This window comes from Vicugna pacos, chromosome 5 (genome assembly GCF_048564905.1).
Source record: "Vicugna pacos chromosome 5, VicPac4, whole genome shotgun sequence".
NCBI classification, from domain to species: domain Eukaryota; kingdom Metazoa; phylum Chordata; class Mammalia; order Artiodactyla; family Camelidae; genus Vicugna; species Vicugna pacos.
The window spans coordinates 67,511,712-67,523,873 of record NC_132991.1 but is presented as its reverse complement, the minus strand read 5'-3'; positions in this window follow the sequence as shown (position 1 = coordinate 67,523,873).

Here is a 12,162-nt window from a genome sequence, read left to right as displayed (position 1 = left end):
CTCTTGTAATTTCTTCCTTGACTCATGCGTTGTATAGAAATTTAATGTTTTATTTCCAAGTATTTATGGCTTTTCTTGATAGCTTATTGTTCTTGATTTAGAATGTAAATTCTTTGTAATAAGAGACATACTCCATAAGGTTTCAGTCATTTGAAGTATGCCGAGACCAGTCTATGGTCTCTTCTAGTGAATGTCTCATGTTTCCTGAGAATGAATGTGCATTCTACATTGGGGGTAGTGTTCTACAAATGTAATAAAGTCAAGATGGTTAACAGCGATCCAATCTTCTTTATTATTACTAATTTTTTGTCTTGTTCTATCAATTACTGAGCAAAGAATGTTATAAATCCCCAACTATGACAGTGCATTTGTTTAATTCTCCCTTTAGTTCTGTAAGTTTTGGCTTCATGTATTTTGAAGTAAAATTAAGCCCATACACGTTTTAAATTGTTATGTCTTTCAGATGAATTGACCCTTTTATTATTATGAAATATTATCCTTTATCTCTAATAAAACTCCTTGTCTCAAAGTTTATTTTGTCTGATATTAATACAGGCACTCCAGCTGTCGTATGAGTAGTATCGGCATGATGAAACATTTTTCATCATTTTGCTCTCAACTTATTTGTATTTTTGCATTAACTTTCATCTTTTGTAGACAGTGTAGAGGTAAGACTTACTTTTTAAAATTTTTTAAATCGATCTTTTGTCAGTCTCTGGCTTTTATTGATGTGCTTAGTCATTTAAATTTAATGTAATTATTGATATGCTGGTCTTAGATCTGCTATTTTGCTATTTATTTTCTATTTCATCTGTTTTTATTGTTCCTTTCCTGCACTTTGGGGAGCAGTAACAAAATATTTTAGTATGCTATTTTGTTTCCTCTATTGACCTCTTAGCTGTACATTTTACATTATATTTTTGGTGATTGCTCTAGGGATTATAATATGCATTGTTAACTTTCATAATCTATGGAGTTTATGGAATGTTGCTTACTGTAAAATATAATTACCTTGAAACAGCATAGATTTATCTGCCCCTTCATTCTTTGTATTATTTTTATCATTTATATTAATTGTACATGTATTACAAATCCCATATATATAATTTTATATATGGTAAATTGTCTTATGTATTTTTAAGAGAAAAGAATATATATATATATATATATATATGCACAGTCCATCCTGATTGTTTAGGGTTTCTGTATTTGCAAATTCACCTACTCACTAAAATGTATTTGTAACCCCAAATCAATACTCAGGGTTCTTTCATGGTCATTTGTAGGCATGAACAAAGAGGTGAAAAATTGGAATCAAGTGACGTGCACATTTCCAGCTGAGCTCAGACAAGGCAGTGCCCTGCGTTCTTGTGTCAGCTCTCACACTGTGAACGTGTCCTCTTTGTAGTCTACTTAGTGCCACATCTTTGGCATTTTTGTGCTTTTTGTTGGTGATTTTGCTATTTAAAATGACCCCCAAGTGTAGGACTGAAGTTCTGTCTGGTGTTCTTGACCACAAGAAGGCTGTGGGAAAATATGTGCATTAGATAAGCTTCATTTGGGCGTGAGTTATAATGCTGTTGGCTGAGTTCAATGTTAATGAATCAACACTATATATTAAAATAACTTGTCTTTAAGCAGAAACACACAGAAAACAAAGTTTTGTAGTGATTGGATGAAAGTGTGGTGATCAGAGGCTCACAGGAATCCAATCCTCTATTTCCCCTAGGAACAATAATTCAGCATTTGCTAGTTCAGTGCTCATGAATACTTTATAGAGCATAATTACTATGAATAACAAGAACCCACCATCTAGCACATGTATTTTGTGCGAAAGTTCTATATATGTTGACATGTCTGTATCCGTATCTATTGTCTACTTATCTAACTCTCTCTCTTTTAGATGTACCCACATATTTTCTAGTTCCAGAAATCTTCATTTTTTCAATAGATTCCAGTGTAATTTCTCTTCAGCCAGCAGAACTTTCTTCAGCATATTTTGCTGTGCAAGTCTGCTGGCAACAAACGCACTCAGTTTTTGTTCATCTTAAAATGTCTTCTTTTATTTTTATTCATTTATTTATTTATTTTTAAAATGTCTTATTTTAGCTTTCAATTTTGAATGATATTTTTACTGGATATAGAATACTGGGTTAACAGTTTCTGCCTTTCAGCAGTTTATAAATGTTGTACCATGTCCTCTGGTCTCCACTGGAGAAGTCAGTAATCATTCTTATCATTGTTCTCCTGGATGCAATTTGCCATTTCTTTTTACCTGCTTTCAGGTAAATTGTGTTACCATCATCGGTTTTTCAGCAGTTTGACTTTGATGTACCCTTGTCCGATTTACTTTGCGTTTGCTCTGCTTGGGGTTTGTTGAGGTTCTTGGATCTGTAAACTGATATCTTTTACCAAATTCAGAACATTTTAGTCCATGAATTCTTCAAGTACTTTTTCTGTCTCATTCTCTCTTCCTCCTTTTGGGGACTCCAGTTACATGTATGATAAATTGCTTGATGTTGTTCCATAGGTCATTTGGGCTCTTTTCATTTTTCTTCAATCTTATTTTTTTCAGTGTTCTTTTGAGTACTTAATTTTTTGATCCACATTAAGTTTACCAATTATTTTCTTCTACGATCCCCAATCTTCTATTAAACCCATCTGTTAATATTAAAATTTCAGTTATTGTACTTTCTAGCCCTGAATTTTCCCTTTGGCTCTTTATAATAGTTTCTATTTCTCTGCTGAGACTCCCATTTGTTCATTTAATGTGCATGAATCTCCTGTTAAGCTCTTGAATATAGTTATGTCTACATCAAAGTTTTTTTTTTACCTGTTTAATGATAAAACTTGCATCATTATAAGGTTGGTTTCTAATGATCACTTTATTTCTTGGTATGGATCACTGGGACATGAAAAATAGCTGATCTTTGTCCTCAGTTCCTACCACAGAGCTCCTAAAGCCCTTGAAATCCTCTGAGTTATAAGTGTCTGATATGCTAACGAGATGGCTCTTGGCTGGGGGCCTCCTAGATAGCTTCAAGATAGGGACTGGTCACCAGAAAGACCAAGCCATAATTAGAAGGTTTAACCTCTGGGGACAGAAGAGGGGCTAGAGATTGAGTTTAATTACCAGTGGCCAACATTTTAATCAGCCACACCTTTGTAATGGACCCTCCATGAAAACTGCTAGGTGATAGGGTTTGGAAAGCTGTCAGGTTGGCGAAGACACAAAGTGCTGAGAGGGTGGCACACCCAAAGAGACCATGAAGCTCTGTGTTCCTTCCCCTCTTCTCCCAATAACCTGCCCTATGCATCTTTTTCTTCTGGCTGTTCCTGATTGTATCCTTTATAATAAACTGGTATTGGTCAGTGAAGCACTTTCCTGAGTTCTGTGAGTCATTCTGGTAAGTTATCAAACTGATTTATAGCTGGTTAGTCAGAATTAGGGGCTCCCTGGGACTTATGACTGGCATCTGAAGTTTGGGCAACTTGAGTGACTAAGCCCCTTAACTTGTGGTGTCTCCTCTAACTCTGGAGAGTTAGTGTCTGAGAATTGGAGAGCTGGTGTTGGAAAAGGCACCATATAGTTGGTGTTGGGGAAAAAAACCCTCATTTGATGTCAGAAGTCGTGTCAGAAAGAACCCAAGAGTCCTATTTTCCTGCCTCTTCACATGTTTGTGACCGCACATGTATTAGCGATACCACCCACTATGCATAATATGTTCTAGAGACGCTGGATTCTGTTTTGTGCCTCTTAAAGACAAAATTTGTTCCATAATGCAGGTAACTTGGCCGGACTCAAACTCCAAATTCCGTCTTCTCTGTGTAGAACAGCAGCTGAAGTCTCTGCTCAATTTTTCATCCTCTGGATGCTGAGTGTTCTTTCTGGACTCCCCCCAACCCCCAGGTTTTCCTTAAAAATGAGTGCTTTAGTCTGCAGCCTAGGGTTTGTTTAGATTCTCCATGTGGATCCGGGGCCTCAGTCTCTGGGTGGCGCCCTCCCTTCCATGACTCCCCCCCATCTGCTTATTCTGCCACCCACAAAGTTGCAAGGCTGCAGTGTTCTGTCACCTGAGCCTCATAAATTTGCAAATCTCATGCTTCACAGTTCCTCTTTCAAGGGAAGGTTCCCCTCTGGTTTCTGCTTTACTACTGGCCATTCTCCTGAGATTTCAAGCAGTTGTGGGTATGTTTGCATTTAAATGTTGTTTCCCAAATTTTATAATGGTTTTCTGTGAGTTAGTTTGACTAAACGACTCCACCATTACTCCGCTCCCTTGCTTATAATTTGAAAACGAGATACATTCTTGAAAGGAAAGAAGCAGTGCCATAAATGCATTATAAATACGAGAAATGATTACTATGAAGCCTATGGTTTCCATTTAATTTCTGGGATTAGCTAGGTTGAATTCTGAGGGTCTGAACAATATGGGTTTTAACAACAGTTTAAAGAAACCTGCAGCTTATAGTAGATGTTGTTCTCAACCTCAGAAAGAAAGAGGATACAATAATTTCCTCAATTCGTTCATGGAAGTTTGATGTTTTATTATTTAAAATAACTTTCACATACCTCATCACAGTATTATCAGAAAAATAGGTGCTTGGTCAGTATTATGTAATTAGTATGTGGTGTTGCCCACGATGCAACTTGGAAGGGACTGTGACTCCTCATGCTTCTTTCGCCCAAAGCCCTTCAGAGGCTTCTAGCTCTGAGCATGACCTACAAGACCCTGCCTGAGCTGGTCCCTGTCACGTCTCTGGCTTCCTTTCTCCCACTCTCTCCCTTGGTCACTCCTTGGTCTGCTCCAACCATGCTGGCCTCCTAATTTTTCTTTAGAGACACCAGGTGCACTCATACCGTAGAGCTCTTCTCCTTGCTGCTCCCTCTGCCTGGAATTCTCTTCCCCTAGGTAGCCTCATCACCAGGTTTCCCTTTTTCCCAGGTATTCGCTCAAAAGTGACATTCTTAGAGCAGCCTTCCAATTCCACTCTCTAAAACTACAACTCCCTCGCTCATTAAGAAAATGCTTTTGGTACTGCTTCCCTTATTGCATGTCTTTCTCTAATAGAGAATATAGTTTCTTTTGTATCTTATTTATTTTCTAGGTTTATTTACTTGTTATTTACCAGAATGTAATCTCCATAAAGGCAGAAATTTGCCTCTTTTTTATTAATTATTATGACACCCTAGAAAGATGCCTTGCACATAGTTAGTGCTAAATAAATGAGTTGCATGTGTAAATAAATGAAACTCCCTTAAGAGTCTCTGGAATTCTGTTAAACATTCACCATCGAGAACTAACTTTCATAGTTGAGTCACATACACACGGGCAGCATTTGGTATAATAGAAGTTTGAGAGACTCACATTTGCATTTTCAATTCAATTCTTTTACCGAGAAATGTTGCTTTTTATTATACAATAGGGGGTTTATACATTATTATTATAAGACAAATACTATTATTACGAATAGCACTTAAACCCAAGGTTTCGTCCAATGAAAATATCTCTATGCTCTAACCAATGGCCCATGGTAATAGGATTTTGTTGATCTTGATACACTGAAAATTTTCTTATACATATATATATAGGTGTTATACATATATATGTGTGTATGTATATACGTATATAATGTCAGTACAATTTTTACCAATCATAATGGCTTGTGATGATGAAAACATCTAACACTTCACTGCATAATATAATGCAAACTGGGAAAGAAATGTAACACAAGAGGCTCCAGCTAGTGTAACACAAATAAAGAGTAAAAGATGATTCTCCTGAAAAAAAAGAAAATTGCAAAGGATTGTAATTGGCCCAGTTCTCTGGAGAGTAAGAAAAACCAAAACGGGAAATGTCAGAGGGGAGAGAGGATTGGCTCCTGCCAGAGAGCATTTCTGCCTTGGTCTGCATGCTTGAGCAACTTTAATGAACCACCTCATCTTTGAGGGAATTGGGCTTCTGTTTTGTTTTATGACCAGTCCTTGACCGTAGGGAAATGACCTAGAAGTACTGGCAATGAGATTCTGAACAACGTTGTTTACAGTGAATTCCAGCCCCAGTGAAAGATCTTGTAACTTCCTTGAAGTTCCTCTTAATGGGATTTGACCCATAATATTTTTACAGATAGCCATAACTGAGCATCAAGGTGAGGTGTGACTTGCACAGCAGGACTAGATTTCTCTGGTTATCAGATCCTTGACAGTTGAAATTACTTTCATTTCCTAATACTCGAATGCCCCTAGGCAAACCAACCTCCCCTCCCACTACAACCCCCCTCCCCACTGCCCCCTATACGCATCCCCCGACCCCAAGGCTTCCTGTGCCCTCCATTTGTCTGCCAGCTCCTGAGTTCTGAAAAATCTTTCTAACTTGGTGTCTTACCTAGGTCACGCATAAATGCCATTCTACTTCCCACACCTGGGAGCACGAGTGTGCAGTAACAACTGTAACAGCTACAGTATCCTTACTTGTCTCCTTTTTCATCACTTCACACAGCATTTGTGATTTTACTGAAGGGATTTAGCCAAATCATAAATCCTAAACTGGTTAATAGAAATGGTGACAAATTAATAAATAGACCATACTGGTTGAAATCCAAGTTCTGCAAATTGCTGATTTTAGCTCTCACTTTGGATGCTCAAAAAACCAAAATTTGGTGTCTCTGACTAAGTCTTCTTGGCCATCATTCAGATTCTACTCCACTCCTCAGAACATTGTCTTTGATATTTACCCCTTTCCATCTAGGGGGATTAATTTCTTTCACATCATTTTCCTGTACTTCTTTACTTAATTTCTTAAATATCTCACTCTAACTTTAAGCAAGCATGTTATAATAAATTTCAATGAAACTACATAGATTTGTCATATAAAATATATAATAGCCAAAAAAAGGAAAAGCGAAAAGGGTTGTATTTTTATTTTTATTTTTATTTTTTAATATTTTTATTGAGTTATAGTCATTTTACAATGTTGTGTCAAATTCCAGTGTAGAGCACAATTTTTCAGTTATACATGAACATACATATATTCATTGTCACATTTTGTTTTTGCTGTGAGCTACCACAAGATCTTGTATATATTTCCCTGTGCTATACATTATCATCTTGTTTACCTATTCTGCATATGCCTGTCAGAATCTATAAATTTTGAAATCCCAGTCTGTCCCTTCCCACCCAAGAGTTTTATTTCTATCACTCAGAGATGGCCACAGATAATTTTTGGAAGATATATATATATATATACACACACACACACATATATATGGAGTACTAGATACAATATGATAAGAAAGTATATATATCACTGTGTATATTTTAACCTACTTTAAAAAAGTGGTATCTAATATCATCTCTATATTTAGTTAAATACCCACTTACATATCATTTTTAATGTCTTCTTAAAGATGTAGCATCTGTGATTTAGAGCATGGCCTCTGAAGCCAGACGGTCCAGGCTCAAGTCCTACTTACTAGCTGGATGGCCATGGATAAATTACAGAACCTCTATGTAGTTCACTTTTCTCATTTATAAAAGCGAAATAATAAAAGAACTCTCCTGATAATGTTCTTATGTAGATTAAATCAATTAATATTTGTATAGCACTTAGAACTCTGCCTGATAGATAGCAAGTACTATATAGGAATTTAATTGTATCATCACCATCATTATTAATCTTTTTGGAGATGTATTGGTCTGCTCGGGCTACTGGAACAGGATACCATGGGCTGCGTGGTTTAAACAACCAGAATTTATTTTCTTGCAGTTCTGAGGGTGGAAGTCCAAGATCCAGGTGCCAGCGGGGCTGCTGTCTGTTGAGGACCCTCTCCTCGGCTTGCAGACAGCTGCCTTCTTGTTGTGTCCTTACGTGGCCATTTCTCTGGTGTGCACTCTCCTGGTATTGCTTCTTCTTATAAGCACACCAGTCCTACTGAATTAGGGCCCCATCCTTAGGCCCTCAGTTATCCTTAATTAGCACCTTAAAGGCCTTCTCTCCAAATACAGTCACCTTGGGGGTGAGGGCTGCCACCTATGAGTTTGGGGAGGCCATGACTCAGAATAACAGGAGATGTATGCTAATTTAGTTATTGTTAGACATTTAGGTTGATTTCTGGTTTTTATGGTAGAGATGTTCATGCCTCAGTGAACACTATCCATTATTATTTCCTTAGTATAAATTCTTATAAATGGAATTATCAAAGTGTATATGTAGAATATTAAAGCTTTTGAGACATATTGTCGAATTGCCCTCCAGAAAGGTTATAACAATTTATATGTCCACTAGCCGTATAAGACTTAGCTTATTTTCAATTTATTGCCATATATACAGTCTATTCAGATATTACTGAAGCCTGGTTGCTCTGCACCACCCCTGCACCTTCACCTCCCTCTCCTCCCAACATACACACAAAGTTGTCCCCTTGAAAAGTAATAGAACAAGAGGGCAAGTTGGGAAAAATCCATGTTGGCCTACCCAATCCCAGTGAGGAGATTTATATCAATAAGCATCCTATTTACTGGCACAAACCCCAGCAACTGAAATGAAAACGCAGTTACAGAAAACACCTGGATGGTGGCAGGCCAGAACAGAATAAGAATTTGAAATTTAGATGGCAAAAATTAAAACAGGCATGTGAACAAAAGGTCAGCCCAATACCCCATGCCCATAGGAAAAAAAAAAATCCTTGGGGGGAAAAAAGAACACATAAAGTTAAGCAAACCAAAATTGAAAGAGGAAGTAAAAACTGAAATGTCAGATTTCACAAAAATCAAGTAACTTTTTAATGGTAAGCAACATAATTTAAAAAACTTTACTAAAAGCATGTTCAAACGTACAGAGAAAGAGTCAGAGTATTTTATACACCTACAACATAGTTGCAAAACAGTTAACATGTTGTTAACATATTTGCTTTATGTATATGGATATATACAATTTTTTCCATAATTTGAAGGTTTCTATTTCATTGCTAGATACTACTGTGTGCATCTTCCCAATAAGGATTCCTTCCTAAATACATTACTGAAACATTATCATACTTCAACAAAATTAGCAATAGTCTCCTGATATCACTGAGTACCCAGCTCATATTCAAATTTCTGTAACTTCCCCCAAAATACTCTTTATAGCTGTTTTTCTTGAACCAAGATCTAATCAAGTATCAGACACTGCCTTTGATTATCGTATCTCTAAAGTCCTTTTGCAATTAGCAGATAATTTGGGGCCTGATTCTATGGTGTCATGTGAATGTCTGGTTGTTTAGTGAACTTTTCACCTAATGTGTTCAGCATGCAGTGGTGATTTGATTGAATTAGCTTATTTCATTAGGGGATGCAAAATGGAATTTAAAAAATTTTAAAGTTTCTGCATTTATTGGCTCAAAATTCTGTATAAAGAAAGTTCTCTGATTAATCTCTTATCAAAAATGCCCAAACACATGCTCTAGTATTTTTGTTAATCATTTTCATATCAAGAAGTTGATGTAAGTGGTGGTAAATGCCATTATTTCCTCCAGTTTTGTTGGTACCATCATAGACACACACATTTTTATTTCAATTTTAGTTTATTTTTTTTTTTACTCTCAAATTGTCATGGATATTGTCAGTGGGAACTCTTTCAGGCTGTCTTTTCTGTCCTTTTGATATAACCTCATTACTCTTTCCCTGTTTCCTTGCTTCCTCACACAGTGAGATGTTTTATGTTCACCTGTTTCACGTCAGTTTGGTTTTGGTTACATTTTCCTTCACCCTTTTTCCATCTTTACATTATCCAAGAAATAAGAGAAATCGAGAAGCAAATAAGTGATTGTAACCTGGTGTCTTGATTTTAGTTTGGCTTTTTCTAAAAGCAGATCTTGAGACAATGACTTCAGTACATGTAACTTATTTGAGAAATGATCCCAGGAAGCCAAAGTGAGAGGATGGGGAAGTTGAGACATAAAAGGGGAAAAAGTTTAAAAAAAAAAAAACAAGCACGTGTGTTAGTGATCTTGTTATCACTGTGGGCAACAGCCTCGGCCCCCTGGGGGCTTTCCGTGTAGAACGGAACATTCACTTCCTGAATGATTCCACTGAGGAAACGGAAGCTGAGATATTTTATCAATTGCATTTTCCCCTTGGTTAAGGGTTGCCCTGGGAGCATTAACTCTCTTGACTGGAGAAAGCCCTGAGGTGGAGAAGCAGAACCCAGGTGCTCAAGTAGGAAGTTATCAGTGTGCTAAGGTTACTGATGAGCCATGGAGTTGAGGGCAAGGTATTGAAAGCATCAACTATGCGGGAAAGTAAAGTCGGTGGCTCCTTGCCTATAAATGTTCTGTTCCTTTCCTTGTTTCTTGACCCAGGTCTCTACTGCTTTGAAAGTCAACTGTTCTGGATTCACAAGTGTCCCAGTGGGCAGTTTCTCCTGCTTCTTCTGCCTCCTAAAAGCTGTCCACGGTGTTCTGTGCCAAGTGCAAGGCTACAGTGAACTTGGATTGCTCCCTGAGCTTCATATCCATGTTTCTAAGTGTCTACTAGTTACGTACATTGGCTGTCCTGTAGATTCCTCAAACTCACCATGTCCTAAACTGAAGCTATCATCTTTTTCCTGGACCCGCTCCCTCTCCACTGGAATGTGAATGGCACTACCATCTACCCAGCCACCCAAGCCAGAGGCCAGGCATTGTCTGCTGTTTACTTTCATCACACTCAACTGCCTTTTTCCTTCCAAATGCTTTTCAAACCCATCTATGTCTCTTTATCACCACTGCCTCTATTCTGTTTCTGGAGACCATCTTCTCTTACCTTGATTCCCACGGCCGTCTCCAAGCTAATTCTCCAGTGTTGTCTGCCTCTAATCTCTTATCCACACTGAAGCCAGGGGAGCCCTCTAAAGTGCAGCAAGAGCAACTGATTGTAACACTGTTTTGTAGACCCCTTTGTTGATTTTTTCCCTTTAAGCATAAAGTTAAGTCTTTAGTGTGGTTAAGCTGCCCTTCTTGGTCTAGCTATTGTATTCACCTCTCTGCCTCATCATTGGTCACTCCCAGCCACGCCAAGTCCCCACCCAACCGCACACCCACACAGAGACCTTGAACACTCTACTCTGGCTGTGGGGCTTCTCTCAGGTCTTGCTATGCATCTCTCTCTCTCTCTCTCTCTCTCTCTCTCTCACTTTTTCTCTCCTGTCCCCCCACCCACCCCCACCTTGTCAGCATGGAACATTCATCCTGCATTTGTTCACCTGCCCATCTCTTATCCCACCTTCAGGTCTCAGAAGACACATCTTTGAGGCCTCTGCTGTCTGCTGTCCCAAGACCACATACTTCCTAAAACCACCCTTTGCCTCAGTTTCCACAACTCTAAATTAAATATGAGAATAGTGTCCTCCTTGTGTGATGGTTGTGAAAATTAAGAGTTAATATATGCAAAGTACTTAGTAAGCACTCAATAAATATTAACTATTGCTATTATTATGGTATGTTTCATACCACATTATAATGGCATAGTTGTCTGTCTTCCCACCTGGATAGAAAGTTCCATGAGGGCTGCCATTTTCTGTCTGTCTTGTTCACAGACAATTGTATCTCCAGCACTGTGGTGTTCATGGTCATATGACAGGGACTCAAGAAATATTTGTTGCATTGGCAAACGGAGGGAAACAGGGAGATGGTCACCTAAGCAAGGGAATTGCCCCAAAGTTTAAAAAGACGGTACAAAAGTAAGCGTATGTGTAAAAGACCCCCGTGCTGGGAGAGGTGGGCACTTAGGGTGGGGCTGATTCAGGTTTTCAGGGACTATCTTCTGCAACAATGACTTAAGAAGGGGAACTTTAAACGGTCTTCTTTAAGCCTCGCAATGGTCCTGTGAAGACAATGGCTTTACTGAACGGGAAGCTGAGTAGCAGAGGGATTACATGACTGGTCTGGAATCCAAAGTGCGTGACAGCGTGGGGCTGTGCAAACTCTTAGTTTATCCCTCCCAAGCTGTGTTCTGTGAAACCCTGGAGCTGACGTATGTTAATAAATGTGAGTGAAAGTATTCGGGGCACAAATAAATTCAGGGACCAGAGGATTAAACAGAAGTGACTGCTGTTGTTATTGCCTTTCTGCTGCAGAGCCCCTCACCGTCTTCAGTGCGCTCACGCAATTGTGACTGGCCAGGGGAAGAAAGTACTCAAGCTTCCC